At 35.8% G+C, this 25,270-nt stretch overlaps 1 protein-coding gene and 1 long non-coding RNA gene across 5 annotated transcripts in view; one reads left to right on the forward strand and one right to left on the reverse strand.

Moving 5' to 3' along the window:
- The window catches only part of LOC140668906 (uncharacterized), a 31,976-nt gene extending 13,535 nt beyond the window's left edge, over positions 1 to 18,441 (reverse strand). Inside the window, exons 1-2 of one of the 4 annotated variants that reach the window (XR_012047265.1) lie at positions 17,590 to 18,441; positions 2,059 to 2,089 (exon numbers count right to left, since the gene is read on the reverse strand). The gene's annotated coding sequence lies outside the window, so the exon portion shown is untranslated. Of the gene's footprint in view, positions 1 to 679; positions 796 to 2,058; positions 2,090 to 11,890; positions 12,035 to 17,589 lie in introns of those variants that run through there. The other 3 variants (XR_012047264.1, XM_072898234.1, XM_072898244.1) reach the window with 3 other exon arrangements.
- A 362-nt stretch (positions 18,442 to 18,803) lies between these two features.
- Positions 18,804 to 24,893, forward strand: LOC140666763 (uncharacterized). The gene is made up of 6 exons (XR_012046842.1): positions 18,804 to 19,031; positions 19,563 to 20,541; positions 20,886 to 21,185; positions 22,956 to 23,225; positions 24,581 to 24,629; positions 24,706 to 24,893. It is a non-coding gene; the product is annotated as an uncharacterized lncRNA (long non-coding RNA).
- The last annotated feature ends 377 nt before the right edge of the window (positions 24,894 to 25,270 follow it).

Consider the following 25,270-nt stretch of genomic DNA (forward strand, 5'->3'; position numbering starts at 1 on the left):
AGGAAGCAATAGCCGTGACGATATTTGCGTGCGGCTATTTACATCCACGCCAAATATCCACTGTCGCATGCGATATTGTGTAATCTTGGAAACACGAAACAATTCCACGAATAGACATTGCTAAAATCTTGTGTATATCACGTATAGAAAATAAGAAAGAATTGATTTTTTTTTTACCACAGTAAGCATAATATTGAGAAGTTATTTCTAAAAAAAAAAATGTTTTATAGACTATAAATTTCTCTCTTTCTCCCTCTTAAAAAAATTTAATGTATATATATATTAATTTCTTTATTTATTAATTATTTCTTAATAAATAAGGATTTTTTTTTAATTTCTAATTCTCTCTCATATATAAACATAATTAAATATACATTTGTAATACATATTTTAATTAAAAATAACTTTTTATGTTATATATACAAATTATTATAGCAAAAAATTATTAGAATTATTCGATTGAAACTTGTTAATATAAAAAATGAAGGAAAAAAAGAAAGAGAGAGAAAATCTTGAACAAATTCGGACTATAAATATAAAATTTTTTCTAGAACATTTTTTTATTGAAGGAGTTCAATCATTTCCGAAATATGCTTTAACGAGAGACATTAATCATCGTCGTGACGACACTTTAATGTCCCTCGATACTTAAACTCTCACTCTTTTTTGAAATAAGTACCTGGGCGATTTCAACGAGACGAAGTGCCGGAAAGAACTGGTCCGATGGCTGCCATCTGCCACCCCCAAACCCCGGGGGTTTCTGCCGTCGGTCTCAGAAGCTCGAAACTCTCTCGCGAGTGGCTTGGACGGCTCAATGCCTTTAACCGTTCTCCTAACCGCCCCTGAGAAATCACCCCTCCTACCACGAGGCTTTATTCTATCACGAACCAGTGTGCACGGCGCTTTTCATACAAGATTATATAGGATATTGCACGTTAAATTGTGACATTTAACTCTTCGGGCTATATCGTCAACTTGCCAAACACCGTAAGAAATTCTGTGAAAATAATTTGAACGGAAATATATTGCAAGAAGAAGTATCAAATATAAATTTCTGATAAAATTGGAAAATTTTTTTTTAAGAGAAATATTTTTTTATCGATTTGCTTGGTTCAAGTTACAGACTACATTAACAAGATTCAGAAATAATTAAAAAAAGAAATTTATATATCATGTACCAAAACATCAGCAAGAGAAACTATATTCATTGATCTATCGGTAGGACATTTTTAAATATTTAGCAAGTAGAATTTTTTTTTTCACCGAGTCTCAATTATTTCGTTTCTATTATTCGACCGCAGTATTTTTCGGGGCTTGCTAACGATTGACTTGGACGAGGCCGTAAATCGGTGTCAAATTGTCGGGCAAATAGAGGGCGGGGACGAGCCGGCGGGCAACATAAAAAGGCCTTATGCACAGCGTATGGCTCCTTGGTCGTTCCCCCCAATTCGGATCCGTGCTGAGACGAAGGCAGCTGGCTCGTTTTGTGAATTCGATTTGAATAATTCCTGGTTGTCGTGGCGCGTGCCGTGCCGAGACCGTCCGCATCTTCTCCTGGATCCTCGCGCCAGGTTGGTCTTTCCTACAGTATCGCAGCTTCCATTGGTCCGTCTCACGAGGAGACACGTGGCCGGATGTCGGTGTACATGTTCCATGCGCATTTCCGTTCGTCTCGAGGGAATAATACCGTCTCGTCTCACACTGCAACTCCATCTCCTTCGATCGGTACTCCTTTGTCCGTGCCAGCAGTCCTCGCAGCCTCCAAGTTCACGCAAAGGCGTGTCTCGGGATCTTGAGAGTTATTGTAATTCCTTTATCGACGCAGGGGCATCCAGTTTCGTCTCACTGTTAGCGACTTTGTTTAGTCGGAGTCTTGTAGTCAAAAAGCTCTTATTATGTTACCTTAAAGGTGTTCGTCTGTTGTTTGTGATTTCAAGAAAAAATTTGTTTCTCTTGTCTTTTGTAACAATTTTCATGCTTTTGATCTCACTCAACAAACAAGGAAATCGTATAGCTCTTTTTCTTTAACCGTCATCAAATTCAATTGTGATTTCAGAAGGGGAATCCAAGGAGCGGCGACAGGGTAAGCCTATAATCAAAGTGACCACTCGACAATTTATGTGATAAATGGCGGAGGGTCGAAGAAGGGGATGCGGTCTACATCGGCGGAGGTGAGAAGTTTATTTAAGACCAAATCATCCTTCGTCGATTAAGGTAAGAGAGGGTGCGTGCACGGGACGACAGTGAGATTGCCGGGCCAAGGGGGGGGGGGGTGGAAGGGCGGTGAGGTAGGTACGTGTTATTGCTTGTATTGTGGCACGGCCCCTCGAGCAGCCGGCAGGGGTTGGTTTTAGTCGGCAAACTCTCCCCGGAGATTTCAAACTTCTCGTTGCCCTCAAACGGAATGGTGGGATGCGGATTTTGGGCGACAGCAGCTACGTACTTGTCGGCCAATACGCGGGACCAACGCTACGAGTGCTGCGTGAACGTAAATTCTCTCTCTCTCTCTCTCTCTCTCTCTCTCTCTTTCTCTCTCTGTCACTCTCTCTAACCAGTCATATAGAGGCAACACTCTTCATTCAATCATTACGATAAATATTGGAAATTACTCGCATACACGAACAATATCCGTTATAAAATTGTTTAGGATCTCGTTGATAGCAGATTAGAAGAAATTTCTATTTTAGGATCTTTGCTTTGATGAAACATAATTATAAAGCCTTGATTTTGTAACTCTTTTTTACATTAAAACTCTAAAAACATTGTAGGATATTTATACCGCATTATGTTTTAAAATTATAAAATGAATACTTGTTAATGACGTAATATAATAAATAAAAGTAATTTTATAAATAAAACACTCGAATGTCACTCTCTCTAACCAGTCACATATAGAGGCAACAATCTTCATTCAATCATTACGATAAATATTGGAAATTACTCGCATACACGAACAATATCTGTTATAAAATTGTTTAGGATCTCGTTGATAGCAGATTAAAAGAAATTTCTATTTTAGGATCTTTGCTTTAATGAAACATAATTATAAAGCCTTGATTTTGTAACTCTTTTTTACATTAAAACTCTGAAAACATTGTAGGATATTTATATCGCATTATGTTTTAAAATTATAAAATGAATACTTGTTAATGACGTAATATAATAAGATAATAATTTTATAAATAAAATAAATTCCTTATACACATCTTATTTACGATTTATTTCTTATATTTGAAGCAAGTTACTCGAATGAATAAATAACATTATTTAGTTAACAAGACATAAAAATTTACGGATATAATTTATGCCGCATTATGTGTTAGAATTATAAAATAAATGCTTGTTAATAACGTGATAAAATAAGGAATAATAATTTTATAAATAAAATACATTTTTATACACATATCTTATTTGCAATTTATTTCTCATACATATTTCAAGCAAATTACTCGATTGTATAAATAACATTATTTAGTTAAACAGTGAAACACAAATACTTTAATGCGCATAAAATACTGCTGAACTCTAAAAGGATTTAAAATACAGAAAATGAAAGAAAAGAAACAAGAAAGAATAAAAAATAGAGAACTTGCTTTAAATCAAGAGAAGCTCACGGTTTAAATTTAAGATTGTATCTAAAGAAGAAGTTACAAATCACGAGGTTATTTCACTTCTCCGACTCCCTGTTTATAGATTCCTAATAATTTACAGATAACCTAATCTCTAAATTATCTCAGAACGCGTGCATAGTCTAATTTACATTCTACGGCTCACGTGAAAGCACACGTTGGCGCGGCCATACGAGTGTCATAAATATTTTTCCAAGTTGTAACGCGCATTCCGCTTCGCACCTTTCCGACAGATCCTGCCGGTTATCCGAAATTTCCCGACGACCCCTCGTTTGCATTAATTATCTGTTACGTATCCTCCGTCGCGCGTAATTGCGGATGCACACGCACCGGCCGGGCCGGACGCTCGCACGCACTCACGTACACGCATACGCGATCCCCGCGCTTATATCTCGTTATATCAATCTTGTTAAGTGAGCAATGCATATGCTTACGCCGCCGGAGAATTTTCGACGAATTGCAAGCCGCGGCGGGGGCGTACAATGCCCGCGCTGACCATTACGCGTTTCTTTTTATGCATATGTATGCATATCGTATGCGGACGCGGAATGGAACGGAACGGAACGCACGGCCACCGCACCGGTCGCGAGAGACCGGATATAAACACCTGCCCGTCGCGCGGTCGGCCTTTACGGCCTGAGCCAGGCCCGTCCACGTGTTGGTCGGGCCTTTAACTTCTTTAACGGGGGAGTAGAGGGAAAATTTATTGCCGAAGGTGTCACTACGGGCATTTATGACCCGGTGCGCGTTGATGATACCCAATTAAGTGCCATCACAAAGCCGAACATTGTTGTCACACTTTAACCGTATACGGTATATCGAAAGCCGTCGTCGTATAACCAGCGGGAAAGATTATCGACCGACGAACGCGCGAATGTCACTGTTGCTGCAGTTATACGAATGTTTATGGCCAATGTAACGAGCTTAAAGTTGAACGCAGGACGAATTCTTAACGCGTCATGACAGCTGCCGGAATGATGCGCGAATAAGTGATAGCTATCGCGGATAGGGTAGGACGTATATCTCGATAAGAGCAAATAAATTAATAAAGTTGCCTGCATTTCCTCTATTTAAAAGTTACATTTGTATTTATCGCAATATATTTTTTTTTTATTTAACATAATATTTCATACACGCAAATGGTACATTATAATTTTATATTTAAATTATACACGGAGAAAATTTTATATTAAAAATTACTATGGTATGTAGTAACTGTGGACCATTAGAAACATTCCAAGTTAAAATGCTATGTAAAACTGTAAAAATTGACATAATTTACGTAAAAATGATGTCAATTATGTTTTTAATGGTCCACAGTTACTACATACCATAGTAATTTTTAATATAAAATTTTCTCTTTGTATGAAAACATATTTGTTGTGTTAGAAAATAAGAAAAAAAAAAGAATATATGCATCTTTCTAATAAAAATTATTTTTACATTATACAGACATTTATAACTCGTTTTAAATTTGAGAATTTTTTCATTTCTAATTCAAGAGAGAAAGCAAGAACAGAATTCTTGTACGATATTATTATTTTTAGATACACAACGCTCATCTTGTAGGTAAAAATCTCAGTGACTGACACGAGAAACCTCATCCAGTTTTAAAAAGCACTCGCTTCCTGAGCAGCCAATCTTATCTGATGTCAAGAGCTGATTGATATCTCGATATAATCCCGGAGAAGGGTGGTTCGAGTCTCATCCGCCATAAACCACCCCCATCGGCTTTATGAACTGCACGTAGGGTAATGCTGAACATTTAGTGCCTCGAAGGTAGGTACACATTTAATCATAATCTAATATTTAAAAGGTAATTTCACGGCCTGTTTACTTCGTGCAATCCGCCTACCCTCGCATCGCTTCATTCTCTTTCCCCTTCGTGGTACACGCTACTCCAACCAACGCTGAAATATGAGAATCGCGTTTTCATAAACGGTACCACTTCTCACGGTTTCCATCAATATTGTCTTCACGTGGCACGTGAACTATATTACATGTTACGTTCACAACTTGAAACTTATTTATAGGATTTTATGGATAAATTAGGGGCTGATTAATAGTTTGCCGATATTGTATGTACATGGTAAATTTTGTAACAACAAGTTTGACAATTTTCTGCATAGATAATTATTTGTTCAACGTAACAAAATTCTCAAAATTACTCTCTCTCTCTCTCTCTCTCTCTCTCTCTCTTTCTCTCGTACAATTAATATAAATTGTCTTAATTGGCGAAATGACAACGTCAATTAAATGGAAAACTTTTGTATTTAATGTCGCTTTATTTAAGAGTGAAAATTTGACGAATATTTCTTCCTCGCTTGTCCACTTCAAGCATCTCTATTTTCTTGTGCATAAAAAAACAATGATAATTACATTATAATTCAGTTTTATCAAGATCATTATAATTACCGCTTGAATCTGCCTAATCCAATTATACACTCTCTTTAACATATTCTCTTTAATTTCTTCACAAAACTGTTTTTGCAGTATGCTAAACTAATTATCACGATTGCACACCAAAACATATCAAGGCGGAGAAGAGAAATGTTTGTACCAGGGGAGGCCAGGCATCACGAAAAAAAGGAAATACTAGATATTGTGTCCACGTGGCCGGATAATGAAAAACATAATGTATTCGTTTAGCGCTCATAAACAAGCGAACGGGCATTGTTATTATCGCGGGTGAGCCATTGCGATTAATCGCCTGCCGTTGATTCATTCCGCTTAATTTATACGCAAATTATACCCGGTCGCCCTTTCGGTGCTCAGTGAATAAGCATGAACTTCCGGTGTGTCCGTACACCTCGGTTTCGTTCTACGGTATGCTCGCACATACAACCTCCACTCCCGCGAGAACTTAGGACGCATTATCCGGCGGAAAGTAATCGCGTATTAACAACAATAAGGTGTACAAATTATTCCGAGATGGGGAAATGTATATTTTATGATAATGTATGTTAATCTCCGTCCACGCATCTTGCTCGCGCCAGTTATCGAGTAGATTATCAGTAACTAGCTAAGCCATTACCGTCAGCTAGGTGGTGACAATGAGCTCTGTACTCCTGATAATAAGATAATAAATAATTAATAGCATCTTGATGATAATAGATTGTGTCAAAATCAAAATGTTATTCGAACAAACCAGTTGAAAGTTTTATTAAATTGTAACAAATAAATAGGAATTCTTAAAAACTAATAGTTGAAAATTCTGTAAAACTATTCTCGAAAAATATAAAAAATCATAATTATTAAAGCAACAATTTAGAATATATTCGCTCGGCGTGAGATATGCGTTATTTTAAAAATGGAAAAGAAAATTCAATCCTTAAGATTTGCAAAATCAAATATGCCGTTGAATTAATGAAATAGTTTTTTAATCGGGAGATTAATATATATCTCTCTGCTGTTATTAATAACTGATAAATATAGAGAACTGCTCCGACGATTTTCTTCACGAAAATCTTCCGAGAATAAAATGACCTTGCTTGAATTTCCTCTTCGTTTACTATCTTTCTACTCGAAATATCGTGTAAAGTCTCGCCATCATGGAGGGGTGATCGCAAGCCGATCTGAGATCGCATTATCACGTTAGCCGCAACTACTAATTACCGAGTGCCCGCTACTATCTCGATTACTTTAATTAACTGACCGCTTCGAATTAACGCATACTAAACCGAGAGCTCGTACACCCAAGAACGTTCAGCGATGCATATGCACGCGGTGTATGCAGCGCGCACGCTCGTGCGAAACGTGTCACCAATTTGCCACTTTAATTTTTCACAAGTGCAAGTCCATAAGAAGATGACCTAGCTCGTTGTTTCGCCTCGTATCTCGCATGTGCGATCGATACCCCGCAATATGAAACCCCAACGGATAATTATATTTTCATCTCCTCGTCGCATTACGATCCTATCTAAATGCGTAATGAGCACGCCTAACGAGGACAGAGTTATTACACGAATATATCATGCGTATATACATATATCTATAATTATTTATTACACGATACGTACACACCATCGCGACCTATCGTTTAATTATGAGCAAGCATTTAATTTGCGCGAGTGCAATTTTTTTTTATATACAATGCGACGAAAAGATGCGACTATGTTGATATCAATGAAATATTACTCTCATAAAGAAATGAAATACTGAGCGATAAAAAGAAACGTTTATAAAATTCATTACTTTCAATGATGCGAACGGGAAATAATATACAGTTACATGAGACATATTGAATTTTTTGAAAGATTTATCCACATAATTCTATAATTTTTTATGAAACATGAAAAATATAAAAAGTGAGATTTTTTTTAAAACGATTTGGAAAATTCAAATATTTATATTCTCTCCCATGTTTTATATAAAATTGTTAAAACTCTCTTTAAATATCATAATTTGTTTTTTAAAGTCACATAAAATGTATCAATGATGTATGTTATTAATGGCGTTTAATTTATAACATAGAGGTACCTAAATAATTTATCGATTGAAAAAAAAACTGTACATGAAATTCCACTCGAGTAAGTCCATAATTTATCTGATTTTACAATCAAAATTTCATTTAAATTTCATTTGAAATCAAAATTTCTCTTAGGGAAATTTAATACTGCGAATCAATGAGAAAAATACATTAATTAAATATTGATAGTATTTCGGTAATTTTTTGACTACTTGGTCCAAGCATTGATTGAAGTACTTGATAAAATTACTGGTATTAATGAAATACTGAAAATTATTGATACCCGGACGGATTGATATTTCTCTGTCCAATTTTCCAAAAATCAGTTCAATATCTGAATTCCCCTGTATATTAATAAGAAATTAAATTGATAATAATAATTATTACAATTGTATTAGTCGCATTTTGCAAATTTTACATTCACTCATGATAAAAATTTGAATAAAAGTATAAATAGCGTCGTATAATGGTAAACGAATAAATATATATAAAAACTTGACTTAAAAATTGAATATTGAAATATTAATGCTAGTACTTTATTTTTCAGTAATTGAATTCTTTAGCAATGCTTTGCACAAGTATCTTATCACTCGTGCAGTACATTACAGCTCAACCTTTTAATACTAATGTTAAATATTAAGATAATATTTAATCGCTGAAATCTTCAATACTGAAGTGCGTGTGATCACTAGAAGCTTAGTAATTGAATTGATTGATCATTATAGAAATTATTATACATCGGTACTTAAAATAAATAATTCATCATTAGCTCACTAGTGATAAATTTCTGTAAGATATTCAGTTCACGAACATACCACTAAGTAAGATAATTCATGTTTCAAGTGAATGGCTATTTCCGAATCACATCGTTCAAATTCTTTTCAGAATCATGTCCTAGACCGTCTTAATGCGCGTTAAATTGCGTTATATGTCTACTTATTAGTCACGGCATGAGCGAGCTGCGTGCAACGTTGAAAAGGCAATCGTGTAATACGTCATAATTTCCATAGCGTGACTGGACACTCCTCCGGTATACCTTCATCATTTTCGCTCCGTTAACGTGCGCGTGAACAAGCAACTAAATTTCATTTTTTCTGGCTCGCGCGTTTATTTATTAATTATATAATTTTAATTAGACTTTATTAATAAAAAACGGATGATTAATATACAATTTTATACAGCATATTTAAATTATAAACCAATTGCAAACGCGCAAGCAATTGTATTTTATATCATCTTGGCGATGCAAATTACAGTTATTTTATATCATATTTTAATTATGTAATAATAGATGTGAGATAAAATTATATTTTTAAGAATAATTGAAAGCCATAAATTATTATTTCATTAAATTCAACACGATAATTTTAAAAATCCAGTTCTAAAAATAATAATATATAAAATGAAGCAGGTGATATGAATGCTGATCGCATGTCATCCATCTTTGCATAATTTTCGCAAATTTACAATAATAATGAGCTACATTAAAACTTTATTTATCGTTAGTGATTATAAAGTTTTCTTAAAATTGCAATTATGTTCTATTAAAAAAATCCATACAATTCTTACGTTCTTAGTGATTTTCTCTTTCGTTTCTTTAAATATAATTGTTTCTTCAATTATTAACACATTAGAAATTATATAGTTTGCGGCGAATTTACCTATACATATTTTGATAGAATCATACTTGTTGTGCATCAAATGTACGCAATGTATATTTACGCTGTTTATCAATCAATAAAATCAATCGTTTAATTAATCGTTTTACATAGATATATGTTATATGTATAATATATACAAATATAAACAGAGAGGAGTGATTCTGTCGGACATGCGAACAATTTTGCTATAATATTGATACGCGCGATCCTTTAATAAGAGTCGAATTAAATCCACTTCACAATGAATTTTTCAACATTCCATTCGAAATATTGTACGAATTATCAATTGTCCAGATATCGCACAAAATTCGATTCGCCAAATGGGTGCATATCAATTGGACGCAATGCTTATTGGCCGGTTGAAAATGAGGCCCTTTGATTGGTCAATCGTGCTGGTTACCCTAGGTACCGGTCGATATGAGTGGTGTGTCTAAATGAATCTCTCCCGATCGAATAAACCACCAATATAGTTGTGGTAAATTTATATTTCAATAGGCGTATTTCTCTTTGAAAACTAAATAAAAATATTTATGGGAATCACAAATACCTTGCGTACCTTATGGCGTATAGTAAGTCTCAGAAAAGTAAAAGAAGAGAAACAGTAAGAGAAAATTTATTCACCGCAACTCGATATCGAGAAAGAGAAAGAGAGAGAAGTAGACAAACTTCGCGATTGGTATTACGAAACGGCACAGGTGAGGGTGCGACGATAAATCAAGATAAACTTATGATAAACAAATTAGTCGGTGCACGGCTGCCCCTTACCGGTGTTATTGTCTATCGTATATCTCCGTACAAATTACCAGCCGTCCTGAACACCGCGGGCTAACTGCCGCTCTTGAGTAGTCTTGGTATTGTGCACACGTACGGGGGTGGAAGGATATTCGAGGGGTAACTCGGAATTAATGTACCACTTCCTCTCCTCTACGCAACCCCGTATTGCATCGTGTTAGAACAGCTTTTCTATAGTGTTTCGGATCTATTAAATAGAAATATTATAATACACACACATATATATATATATATATATATATATATATATATATAACATAACATAAATGATGTAAATCAAGAAGAATAACGTTTTTGTTAATATTGAGGCAACATCGAATAATTTGGATAATCAAGAGTTTGATAAAAAATTTAATTTCAAAATTATAAATATAAATAATAAATGCTCAGAAAAATATATATTCGAGGAATTTTAGATAAATTTAGTCTTGAAATTTGACATTTTACATCGTACTATTACCTATACAAGTCATCTTCAAAGTCTATTTTATAAAATTTTTCTAAATAAATATATATATATATAAAATTTAAACAAAATTAGGCATAATTTTCTTTAATTAAATTTAGTATTACTGAAAATGTAAAAAATTTTATAAAACAGACTTTGAAGACTTATAGGTAATAGTGCGATGTAAAATGTTAAATTTCTATGAAAACTAAATTTATTTATAAACTCTGCGAATATATATATCTTTCTCTTGATTATCCAAATTATCTTTTAGGTTTAATTTACATTATTTATGGTTAAGAAAGATCGGGGGCACTTTTGTGACACGTCGTATAAATAATTCAAAACGCAAATTGTCATCTCACGTCGACAAGTGCCAAAAGCACTATTTTTTGGCTTACTTGCTAAATCCTGAACTGCCCGGTAACGCAACGTCGGCGCGGAGAAGAAGCTAATTTTTTAAAGAGCACAGCCAAAAGGGGGTGAATGCGAACAGGCGAAACGACCCCGTGCGTTTACCTTGTCCCACTCGTTCTTCGCCTCTCCGTCTCACCCTCGCTTCCTCTCGATTCGATCGCGCGTGCACGCAAGCTGTTGGAGGAGCCTCGGCTGCCAGCTCGTATTTCTCGCCCTCCAACAAGATACCAACCACCTTCGGCCCCATCCTCGACACCGCGTGTCACGCACACACGACGTCCCACAGGCACACGCTCGTACGTGTGTCCCACCTACACACGAGGCCATTGTATAATCTACAGCCACCCGCCGGCCGCGAGCGAGCGTTTGTAGCGCTGCAAAGTGCTATCTAGCTAACCATCTCACTGATCCTTGGCCCGAGACGACGAGCTTTACACGAGTTGAGAGGAAAGGCGAGAGCGGGGTGATAATAGGGTGGTGGTCTTTAAGTCACGGATAGCTTGAAACAGCACGAACTTTAAATTTTACGTTTTTCACGTTTCACATTCACTATATATTTGCAGACACCAATCGCAATTTCTTCTGTTTTGCAGAAATTTGAAGATGCATGGAGTACACTCTGAAACGCATCGATTTTATGTATTATTATGTGTGCTAATTTCAAATTAGAAAATAAAAGAAATTAGAGAAAATAAAATTTTTTAAATAATGATTACATATATTAGATATATAATTCGAGGCATGTAAAGGCAAATATTTGCGCTTTACACCGATTCAAAATAAATAAAAAATACATATCGCAATTGTAAGGAAGATCATGGCACCGAGAACGTTATCTGAGCTATATAATCGTCGCTGTAATTCTCGACACGAGATAAAATATCAGCAAAAAGAAAATTGAGATATATGGTGGAAAAATATAGAAAAAGTTGCAAAAAAAGCTTAAATCGCGCGTCTCAAACTCGGCGGGCAACGATTTCCGTCCGCGAATACTCGGAATATTTTAGTTTATACTTCGGTTAGGTACTCTTCCGGTTCGCATGATCCCCCCTGAGCTTCATCGCTTCGCATCGTTTCTCATGGGATCACTCGATGAAAAGGCATTTCGCGAAGGGTGACGCCGCCGTTATCGGACGACGAGTTCCCCAAATCGGCGATATCTTTAATCAACAAAGCACGTTAGTTCGTCAATTTCACAAGATCAAAAACAATGATATACATATTAACGATATTTGTTGTCAAATATAACTGAAAAGGCCTTAAAGATACTTAAAAAAAAAACAAAGCACGATTTCTATTCGACGCACAGTTCTCAATTTTTCTTAATTATAAAAAGTTTTTATCGGAAGTTTATGATATATCTTAATATTATAAAATAATATAAAAATATAACACAAAAATTGCTAAACTCTTTTTTAATTCTAATTCAATCTTTCTCTTTTTCTCTGGCTCTCTCTTTGAATAAATTTCAACCTCTATTTATTATTTTAAATTTTTAATAGAATATATATATATATATATATATATATATTTTATCCGTACACGCGCGTGTATAATTAGTATATATTTTTAACATTCTTTAAAGCACATTGCAGTCAGTTTTATAATAAACGATAAATATTTATTTTTAAGCCCGTAATAAAAATTTTTATTGACTAGAGTGACAGTTACATGATGCTCATACCCGTTGCACTTACATAACCGAAAAGTTGTGTCTATTCGTCGAGAAAAAGGCCGGAGGATAATTGTACAATGAGAAAGCCCGTCCGCGACGTCCGGTAAGACCCAAGACTGCGCGGGGCCTCTCCTCAAATATTAGCGGAGGATACCAGGGTCTCCCTTTGAACCGGAATCCCCGAAATTTCTATAGCGAATAATCGGAGACAGCTGGCTCGATGCGAAATCAAGTAGCGTAATAATGCCCGAGACTCACGACGGGGAAAATAAAGCGAGAAAGGAAGTCGCGGCGGTTCCATTGAATTCGAGGACGTTCTCGCGCTCACTTCCAACGTGTGTCGGTCTGTTGCGTGGGGGGATTAAATAAAATTTTACTTACTAGTTCTCTCTTTCTCTCTTTCTCGAGTGATAATATAATTTATAGTTTATTAATTTCGACATCCTATTATTCTTTGATTATTAGCACACGTCCCGGTTGTACAACCGCAGCCTTCAAAATTTTTTTAATCTCTTGGAATATGTATATATATTTTTTTTCCTCAATTGTAACAAATGGATTCGTTCTTTACAAAAGTTACTCTTTATATATCGCTCAATTTTTAAGAAATTGCTGTCCATCTCGCGAGCTTAACATCCGACGGCGAATACTCGGCTCGACTAATTAAGCGATCTTCTCCGAGTGCGAAATTGTACTCCACTTAGTTGGCAATAAAACTCGCATAAAATAAAGATGGACACTTAACACTGTCGAGCATAATTGGGTAGAGCGGCCAAAATAAAATGATATCAAGTTTTTCGGTCAAGCCGGTCGTATCTCAGCGTCGGCAATTAATGTCGCGGCGTGTCGCCCTGTTTTAACACCGGCGAACGAAATGATGCGGGACTCTCGATAAATATGCTAATCACGCACTCTTAAAGTTCGCTATTCAGCCGCTGGTAGATTCGTCAGCTGCGCTCGTAATATTCAATGACAAAGTTGACATATATCCGCAATGCGCGAACAAAGATTCCGTTGTCGAAATCGTATGATATCGAAACGATAACGACTACAGGACGATAATTCAATGGAAATTTATTTGATATATTTTTATCATATTTAAAATAGGAAATTATTTAAGAATTATTAATAAAGAAGAATTTATTAGATTTAAAAGAAAAAGTTTAGTCTTACTTTTAATCAAAACTATGAGTGCTTATGTAAATGATAAAGAAAGAGAAATTGTATGATATCGAAACGATAACGACTACAGGACGATCATTCAATGGAAATTTATTTGATATATTTTTATCATATTTAAAATAGGAAATTATTTAAAAATTATTAATAAAGAAGAATTTATTAGATTTAAAAGAAAAAGTTTAGTCTTACTTTTAATCAAAACTATGAGTGCTTATGTAAATGATAAAGAAAGAGAAATCGTATGATATCGAAACGATAACGACTACAGGACGATCATTCAATGGAAATTTATTTGATATATTTTTATCATATTTAAAATAAGAAATTATTTAAGAATTACTAATAAAGAAGAATTTATTAGATTTAAAAGAAAAAGTTTAGTCTTTCTTCTAATCAAAACTATGAGTGCTTATGTAAATGATAAAGAGAGAGAAATGAATATATTTAACAATTCAAAATTAATCGTCCGTTGACAATAATAGAAAAAGTATGAATTTCAATGAGATTAATAGCTGATTAAAACTTGAAGATTTAGAAAGATTCTTTTCTTTTTCAAAGTTTTGACAGAGATCGTCGACTACTCCCTCATTCATGACATATGTATCACACGATTCAATTTAATATTTATTCTTTATTACGTGTCCCACTGCATCGTCTTTTCGATGACGACGTTATGCAACCTCTGGTTTGTAATTCTCGATCCAAGAAACTTACGAAATCAGGACGCGATGGCACAGCAGCCATCGAGACGGCTTATCCCGCGGGAGAAAGTATTCCGACGATACAATGAATAAACAAGGAAGCCGTGCGCGGCCGAGTGAGCTTGGTGAACGAGACCTTATTGGAATATTAATCGCCGTACCGAAGCGAACGTACAGCTCAGCACCGAGTGTTTACACGAGATTTGAAGAGGCTGCAACGCGAAAAGCTGCCTTGCCTACCCTCGCACCCCGTGCTTTTAAGGGCAACGAAACACTACAAGACCCCTCTCCTGCGCCGTGCGGTGCTCGAAAGCCCTAAGTACTCGCTCGAATACTCGGATACTTCGGACACACACGCTCGAACGTAGGGTACTTAGGTAAGTAAGTAGTAGCATGTAAGTATAGGCGCGGCAGGCAAACGAATCCTCGAAAATAATAGCCGTCGGTGATACAAAAGAGAAAAAGAGAGAGAGAGAGAGAGAGAGAGAGAGAAGGCGCGTATTTATAAAACATGGACGGGGCGAACTAATTGTTCGTTAATTTCCAGTGGCACTCACCGCGTCGTTACAGCTTCTACGCGCGTTTGTTTGCATCGTGTATATACGTTGTTTTGGATACGAGAATTGTTACGCTCCCCTTCGTGATGATTGTCGAGGCGCTCTCTAATGCTAAATGTTTTTATCGCTTTAATACGCGATACATCGCGTAGGTAGGTATGTATCTACAGTATAGTTACAAGAGGAGGAGATGGAGAGAGGTAGATTGCTGTGTTTGTACAACGCGCATATGGACGATGAGGTTGCCGGTTAATCACGTCGTTTGCACCGATATCTTCTTCTGGACGCGGAAGATGCTTGTCGCGAGATAAATTCGAATCTGATGGTCAGACATTATATAAAGGATAAAAAAATAAGGTGGCAAGGGATAAGCTATATTAAAACTTTATTACGCAATAGTGTAAATACTGTAAATTTACAAAAGTCTCGCACTAATGAAAATAAATAAACTACTCATTTCTGTATTATAATATCTATGTTAATTTGATTTTAAAAGATTTACTTTTGCTTTTTTCCTTTTATTTTCAAAATATTAACATTTTTTGCTAAATTTAAGGCAATAATTCAAATTGAGAAAGAAACAATCCGTTCCTTTTTTACCAGAAAGTAATTTAACTAGCGTGTATTTATTTATTATTTATTTTTCTATATTTTATTGAAATGCAATCAGTAATGTAACTGCAATATACTATTTTCAGCACAAGAGGATAGAAGGCAACGCGACGTAACAGGCGTTTTAATCCATTTAGTACTCTTCGAATGTAGAAAAGGGCCACGTATCTTCGTTTTATCTGTCCATGAATTCTAGCTAATTACACCGAACCTTTGATCTTATAATCTACCCTTCAATTGATGAACTTCCATGTTCTAAACTTTGAATATGCGTATGCAAATGCGTTACACTCTATCGCAGATGATTATTTTATTGTTGAAGATATTCTTTATACAAAGATATATATACGTTAATATTATACTGTGTCATCAACGCATTTATGACAAGTAGTAATGATATATTTTTGGTTTTATACTGATATTTCTATGGGAATCTTTATTTTTATTTGTTGAATAAAATAATAGGATATAAAAATTGATCTAATAAATTATTAATTCAACTAATAATATTTTATATTAAAGTTTATATTAAATTTTATATTATTTTAATTATATTGATTTTCAAGTTTAGAAAGATTATTAAGGCTCTGTATGTGTAACAACATAATGAGATATTTAGAGTCAGTGCGTCAGTGTCATAGAAAACTAATTTTTCTATAAAACCGAATGCTTTTTGATTCTTATACCAAGTATAAATAAATATCAATTCATTGGAATCGGAAATTGAACCCGAGAGTCCTTTCGTTTGCCAACTGCTCTTCCAACTAGTTATTCCCTATATCCTTATTCTTTTCATTTTGTCTACAAATGTCTATTGTAATAGTAATAACTATCTTTTAGCCAGTTGTAAACTATAACAAGTTGAAAAAGATTAAGGCTTTGTATATGAAAACACAATTTGAAATCAATTCAGCAACTTTGCTCCGATATTTTTCTCGCTTACTTCTCTTCAAAAAATTAAAAAGGAGTTTATTAAAATATCAAATTAAGATTTATTTGTACTTGATATAAGAAAAATTATTCGAGCCCCGTGCACATTGAAATTAATTTTTCTATGAAATTGATACGCTATTATTCGCGTCTAGCTTTGAATAACCCGTTGAAACTTTAAATTACATTAATTTCATTATAAATATACATACCTATTATAAAATATATACAATTTAAATATAAATAAAATAGAATTAAATTCCAATATAAAAAATGTCTTCAAAATTCATAGAAACTAATAATATTTCGCGAATCTATTACCACAAACTTATTATATATTACTGCTTCAGAAAGAATTACAACTTGAGACATGAGTATAACGTAATTTGAGAGAGGAAATTAAATTTTAATGTAAAAAACAACATAAAAGAAATTTCTGTTGATTGTTGTTCAGTTAATTAACAATTCTTAAATTAGAAAAAAATATCACTTTGTCTTAATTGATGTTTATACTTACAGAAAATGTGGAAATTTCGCTGTCTAATCGAAGCCAGCAGCACAGCTCACACAACACGACGTTGTTCCTACCAGCCCGAACACTTTCACCGACTTCCGATTAGTTGTCGAACATCCAACATTGAATATATTTAAAACTTCGCGTAAAGTTTCTTTCCCATCAGTCACAGTACACGTTCTTCATATCGTCCTTAGCGATTATATAAATTTGTCGCGAATAATTTCAAGCTACACATATCGCGACACGAATAGACGACACTAAATTCAAGAGACTCTCGTCCTCATCACAAAAGTAATCATCAAGATTCTTGGCATCATCAAGATTCTTGGCTCCAGTCCTTTAATCAATTCATATTCCATGTTTATAATCACCAATAACGTCCCACACTTTTATTCAACTGGTCTCCCCCCGTTTCATTTTAATTTATTCGTAATCATCGAGATATAAATCTAGAATTTCTTTGCATTTGATTAATTATGATTTGAAATCTCGAAGGATCATTCTGTCTCAAAGAAATAATATTGTTTAAACATTATTATCGTTGAGCTCAATCATCCTCACGCACACGAAAATTCTTCCTCCACTATTTTCCCTCTTTCCATTCAATTCGATAAGTTTCACAGCAGAGAGTCTTTAATCTCCAAGCAGTTCAATACGATTCGTTGAATCTTCCAGCCGACGTGAAAAACACAATCCGATGCACAACTTGGGTCACTTCCGGGAACAAACTTCCTAATGTCCAAAATCGACGAGTCCGACGATTTCCGATGGATATGGATCGTGGATGGATCGCGACGGCGACCCCAGGGCGACGGTTGAAGGCGCCGTTCGCCGCTGGTGAGGATGACGTGTGTGCGCTGCCTGCTGGCAAGCCGCGAGAAGGTTCCAGCTGCGTCGTGAAGGGTGCAGGGCGAGGGAAGGTTAGCAACAACCACCACCGGCGTGGGCGGTACGATAGGCGGAGCCGACATCCATAGCCCGTTTCTCGTTGCTCGACCCGTGTCACCGTAAAATTCTTCATCCCCACGTTTCTCGACGCGCGTTTCTCTCTCCTTCACTCTCTTTCTCTCTCTCTCTCTCTCTTTTTTTCTCTTTTTCTCTTTCTTTCTCTCTCTCTCTCTCTCTCTCTCTCTCTCTCTCTCTCTTTCCTACTTTTATCCACCAGGATGTCACGGCGTGGCTATTCCGTTTCTGTCTACCGCGCGAGTCGCTCGAGCTCGCGACAGAAAGGGCGAGGTGTGACCGACGACGTCAAAAGTACAGGCAAAGGTTCACTCTCCTTGCTTTCGACACTTTGCATCGATCTCCTTTCGGAGCCGAGGCGTCGGCTCCTTCTTGGCCTAATTCGTTCACCGCCACGTCGGCCAACTACCGATCCATGCCGCTCCGGAAGCCAGATATCGGCAATGCTCTCTCTCATGCGCCGCTGCTCGTTGGGACTTGTAAGATGCCACTTTATTTTAAATTTGATTTTTTTTTTATTTTTTAAATGCTAGGATTAGACAGTTGTCTTGAAAAATTACCGGCTATGTACAACAAACTTTTAGTCTCAATAATTCTTCAATTCAGTAAGAAAAAGTATAATTTGTTTGAATCTCTGACGGTAAGACACTAGGTTTAAAAAAATTTTTTCTACATCTCTTTTTAATAAAATCATATTTCATCTTATCTCAACAAATATATCTATCCGCATTAATTTCAAAACTGTCTTTTATTTGCATAAATTTCTGAATAATAATTAAACTTATATGCAAGTACTTTTTAAAGAGTTTTTCTATTTTTTATAGCCATTTTAAATTTTCGATATATAAAGTACATCATAGTTGATTTTTATTAGTAATCATAATTTACATAATATTGAGTGTGTGCGTATTTTAAGTACAAAATTTTTTAGCGTTATTTATAAATACATATATTTTGCACACACATGCATTAAATAATTTTTATATTGTGTAAAATTTTTATATTTAAAGGGAGAGAAAGGACAATATATTTCTCTACATGAACGATTTGCCAACGTTAGTAGAAAAATTGTGGTACCTCAGTTAGATACACAGCAAATATCGGAATGAGAAAAGTGACTGGCACTCCAACGACTAGCTGTGGAAATTCAATTTTCTTCCCGGGCACAAAAACACGGTGAAAAATGGCGCTGCAGTTACGGCGCTTACTCGCCGTTCGCGCAGTCGACGCTTATTAAAAAAGTATTTATTTAGAAATATCCGGCGCGAAAGGTGAAAGCGCCGGCGGTGAAATGCATTGTGAAGGCGCCCCGTGAGAGAGGGGTGAGTCGCATCGGTCGCTCACAAGGGGTGTCGAAGAGGAGGACGTAGACGAGAGAGAATACGCGGGGCAAAGGGGGGATACACGCGGGATTTCGGCCCCGCAAGGGGTCGACGAATGGGGTGGCGAATGAATACCGAGTATGGATTCGCCGGGAGCCAATAGGGGTGCGTGATGTCCTCCCTCGTTCGAGAGAGAAACGCCAATCGGGTGTTCTCGCCGTTGGCATAGCTCTCGGCGAGAGAGATGAGGTGCAAGGGATGAAAGGAGAAAGGGGGTAAAAGCAGGAAAGGCCGGGGGTGGCACGACGGCTCTACCTGCCCGGCTGATAAAGACAGATAGACACCCCTCTTTCCCTACCTATCTTCCGTGCTAGATCATGCTAGATTTCACTAAGACGGCGACCCTCACAGTGTGTGACACACAACCGCATCTCTCTCTCTCTCTCTCTCTCTCTCTACTACCACATCTCGGTAGCCACCCATTTTACTCAACGACGCCACGATGCGCCTCGACGCCTCTTTCTTCGGTCTTCGGATTACACCGTTGCCCTTTAAACATCGCCTCGCCTCGTCTCGTCCCTTCCATCGGTATCAATGCCTCCCGCGCGTAATTAACTGAAGAGGAACACAAATTACGTTCCACCGATAAGTACGTCTTTATCGCTGGGTAGGTCTGGAAGCTTCGAACGTATCCGAAACTTAAATGGACTTGAAGACACCAAATGACTATTTTAAGACCTTTCCAACGTGTTTATTACGTATATAATACTGCTTTATTTATATGATGTATATGATATATGTAATATACGACGCGTTTAAACGATTTTAACATTGTTCATTTCATGGTTAAAGTGAATAGTCGAGTCTATTGTTAGTATATTATGATGTATAAACTTATTGTTTTCAGAGAGATGTTTGTATTGTTAATTGTCACATTGGAGGATACATTGTTCATATACATGTTCGTATTTAATGCTTAACAGAAACACTCGTTCATCATTAACTTTGTAGATCGATTTCGTCGCAACCCGCAGCGTTTTATTGACAAGTCTCAAACTACAGAGAATTTGATTCGAGTCTGAAGCGAGAGACGGCCGGTGAGACTTAATTCGTTGTTTGCCGTACGACGAGTTTAGCGTTTGGCGCACGTGTCACGCCATATGACGAGCGTGTATATCACAGTGTCGCACGCAAGTACTTACGCGACACTCGAGAGAATTCAAGCTCAAACATTGACGCGAAGTACGTACATGTCAATACAATATCTCAATGATGATGGACCAACAATAAGCCAAGGAAAAAATTTTATCGGTAACTTTTGAACGATGAAATATTATAAAAACAATGCACATGTTCTTTATTTATTTTATTATTTTATTTTAATTTAATTTAAAATATCAACATTTTTATTTAAAACAGGACAAAAAATATAAATTATCAAGTAATTATCTTTTTATTAAGTGCAAAAATATAGAACATGTTTAATATCTAATAAGATGTTTTTATAAACCGATAATTCCAAATTATACGTTTCATGTCTTGGATAGTATGTAATTAATTTTTGCTGTCAATTTTTATTAAAATCGCGTATTTTTCGCATAAACAAAATGTTTCAGATAATTCAATTATATCTTATTCTGTTTATTGTTTCCTATTATTTTCTACTTTAATTTTATTTGACAAAATTTGCCTTCTCAATGAAATTACGTTAATATTTCCGCGTTACATATTTTACATCACTGTTAGGAAAATTTCTCTCCATTATAGGAATCGCGAAATTTTTTTCGATGTCAACTCAAACTATCACGGATCAAAAATACGAGATTGAAATGAAAAACAGAACACTATGACAATTGCGCGCTGTCACTCTATCAAATTCATTTCCGGACACGTATATGTATGTATGTACCTACATACATACATATACATACATGCATTCGCGCGGATAAGCGTTAAAACAAACTTCCATCGTGAAGCGCGAGCGCGTTGAAAAATAAAGAAGGCAGCTCGGCGTTATGGCCGAGTGTAATCTCGTTTCCATCACTTCGCGAAGTGAAACTCCGCACCGCTAGAGTCCGAGCGATTACGACCCCTTCGTCGTTCGCGTCCGCGTCCCTCTCTCTGCCGCGTCTGTAAGTTCCTTCATCGCGCGAGGGGGAGAATTACCCAGGACAATATATCAGTTTACAATGATAAAAAGCAAACACACGGAAAATAACGCGAGGAATTACTGAACCAAACAATATGTCCCCTGTCTCTGGAGAGACGGGGTGATATTTCGAGCGGTCCGCCCGGCCAACAGCATCCGACGGAGGGTGCGCGCCTCACATTTTCCTCACAATAGCGCGAGCCGCGGCACCATTTTATTTCGTACGGGGGAGGGCGACATTGAAAATTGTCTCATTAACGCGAGCTGAAACGATCCGACGCGACGGCCAGTACCGATGCTTCGTTAAAGCGATGACTAACGATAAGTTAAGAGCACGCTTGAATCTTACAATTAAATGAATCACAAAATTCTTTTTATTTTTAACATAAAATCTACTTTTCACTTTTAAATTATTATTTGTATTTGAAATCTCTCTTATTTATTACTTCCTGTCTATTTTTTATTGTAATTATTTTCTATTGTAATTACATTGACATTTGATACTAAGCAATAGAGTTGTTGGATAGTTTGAAAAATATCAGTTCCTGCGACTGATTGAAAGTGAAAGACGGCTAAAAATTGGTATCTTCTCGCTCGCGGGTGTCTCTTGGCGAATGGTGCTCGTGCAAGCACCGCCGACTAGTGAGGTAAACTCGAGTATCTACGGCACAAAAGTGGTGGTGCAGACTGTGCAGAGTAGTCGACCGTGGTCGTAAGATTGAGGATGAAGGAGTCAGCCCGGCTGCTGGCCCCTGAGGGAGTAGCTTTTCGGTCCGAGCATTTCGTGGGCGATGTGCTTCCAACCGAAAGCTCCACTTCGTACATCTTGTGTTTTGCATGCTTCTATTTCTCTCTCTCTCTCTTTCTCTTTCTTTCCTTCCTTCTCCCGTTCTCGTTCTATCTTTCTCGTATATTGTTTCCGTTGTTTGCAGATCCGAGGTAACGTTTGTCTCACTCTTGCTCTCGGCGGCGCATGCACGCAAGCCACCGCCAAGAAGTAGACAATTCACAATTAGCAAACACAAACAGAACTACGAGTAGCCTCAAGTTGCCTGGGATGCGACAGCAGCGGGCTTAGCCGGAAGCGAACGGTGAGATAGAGGCTTCTGGGATGCGAAGCGACTAGCTCGACGGTTCCTGAGCGTCAGTCTTCACTACGAAATCCTCATCTTCTCCTCCTGTCCCAGTCCGACAGTGAAGACGTGCGTATACGGGGTAATCCGTAAATAGCTGTTCACTTTATAGGTTGTTGGTTATATGTAAATGAAAAATTGACAGTCGTAAGCATTGTGAAATTAAAATAATATAAATATAAAAATTGAAAAAAATAATTTCAAAATTTTATCAGAGATATATTAAAAATTAAGTATCTCTTTTAGTAGCTTAAACTTTTATTAATTCCAAATTTTTTTTCACTACTCTATACTGTTTCATATTTTAAATGCACTTTTAATTTTTATTTTTACAATATTTTGTTAATTTTACTTTTATATTCACAATGTTAATTTTTATTTTAATAATAATTATAATAAAATTTAGTTGCAAGTATAATTCTGTTAGAAATTGCAAAAGATTCAGATTTCATCAAATGTAGACTGAGATTCTTGGCGAGATGTTGAAATATAAAAAATCAAATGAACGAATCTGAAAACAGAGCTCAATCATATCTCATCGCATAATCCAAGGGATTATCTAATAATTTTTTATAGATGAACGAAAAAATCATTTATTAAATATACATATATCGGGAATCGCGAGTTTCTCTTATCGGTTTCTCTTATCGGTACACCCGGTATACACGCGCGCATCAGGCTCTCACCGTTGCGTTGGAACACTTGAAGCTCCGACCAGTTACGGCAACAATAGGCTTTGTCTTCGCGCCGTCGGCGCTCGCAAATTGGTAGAAATCTTGATTAAAGGTGCAATTCTCTCCGCCGCTGACTGCGGCAGCAAATATGAATTGCACCCCCGATGCTCCCGTCTCTTCTACATCAGATGAAAATGGAAGAAAACACGTTGTACTAGGCTACTTAATTGCACACAGCGTCCACAGAGAGTCGCTATCGATGATTCTAATTGTATTAGACATATATGTGTTGACATATCTCTTTATACTCTATTTTACTACAATTTTAAAAATAAGATAAATTTTTGCCTCTGTTATCTCTCTTAACAATAAATGAAACAGATATTCTATTTTATATCTTATACGTCCTATTTATATTTTATCTTGATGAAAGTCATTTAATTTGTCATTTAATTCATATCTCTTCTCGATATAATTTACGCAATATAATTTAAACGAGATTAGAAGCTAATTGTATAAGATCCTAAAAATATGTAATTATATAAATTATTAAAAATATCCAAATAAAATTTATTTATATATGTATATTATTGGAAACTGCTCTCGATAAAAAATGATATCTAATAACTACATGTAATGGAAAAATAATATTTTAAGTATATTCGATTTCTCACGTTTGTAAATGTTTTGTCATTAAACAATTATTATTATAAATAGGTCTCGAATAAGAGCAGAGATTCTTATTTACAGATTAAAATAGAATTAAATCGAAAAGAATAGAAACGCCAAACCTGACTAGGTGTGAGGACTCGTAAGTTTCTGCTTACACGATGTACATATATTGGCCATCACATCAAAATTAATCCTATTTTTAGATTATGTGACGACTCTCAATGATGTAGGCGCGAAAGGAAATGAACTCTGGATACTGAAATATGGCATAGAAATGGAATATAACGCTTCGTGTATGACAGATGTGACAAAGAGCTTGTCGCCATAATCCGCCTAAACAGTTTACCCATGTGATGTCTACAATAGCACTGGAACGATATTCATACAGTCGAACACGTCTCATTATACCTCAGAAATCCCTAACAATCTCCTATAAATCTACCTATAAATCTCTTTATTTAATTGTTGATATACTTGCTTCGGAAATAAATTCTCTTCCGTTGATACTTTAGACTTACATTTTATAATATTTAAGAGTGACTCTTTATTTATTCGATTAAAAATAATAATATCGTGTTTATTAATTAAAATCAAATATGAGAAAAATAATGTTTAATAACGTTATTTAATTATTATAATCATTAGTATTTAATTATTTTAACAAACATATATTACTTAACTTTTTGATATACTTGACTGATACTTGATTCTCCTTGCGTATGATTCTAATCAGTTTAATCATTTAATAGCTACAGCATAAGAACATTT

Source organism: Anoplolepis gracilipes, chromosome 1 (genome assembly GCF_047496725.1).
Source record: "Anoplolepis gracilipes chromosome 1, ASM4749672v1, whole genome shotgun sequence".
Classification (NCBI taxonomy): Eukaryota; Metazoa; Arthropoda; class Insecta; order Hymenoptera; family Formicidae; genus Anoplolepis; species Anoplolepis gracilipes.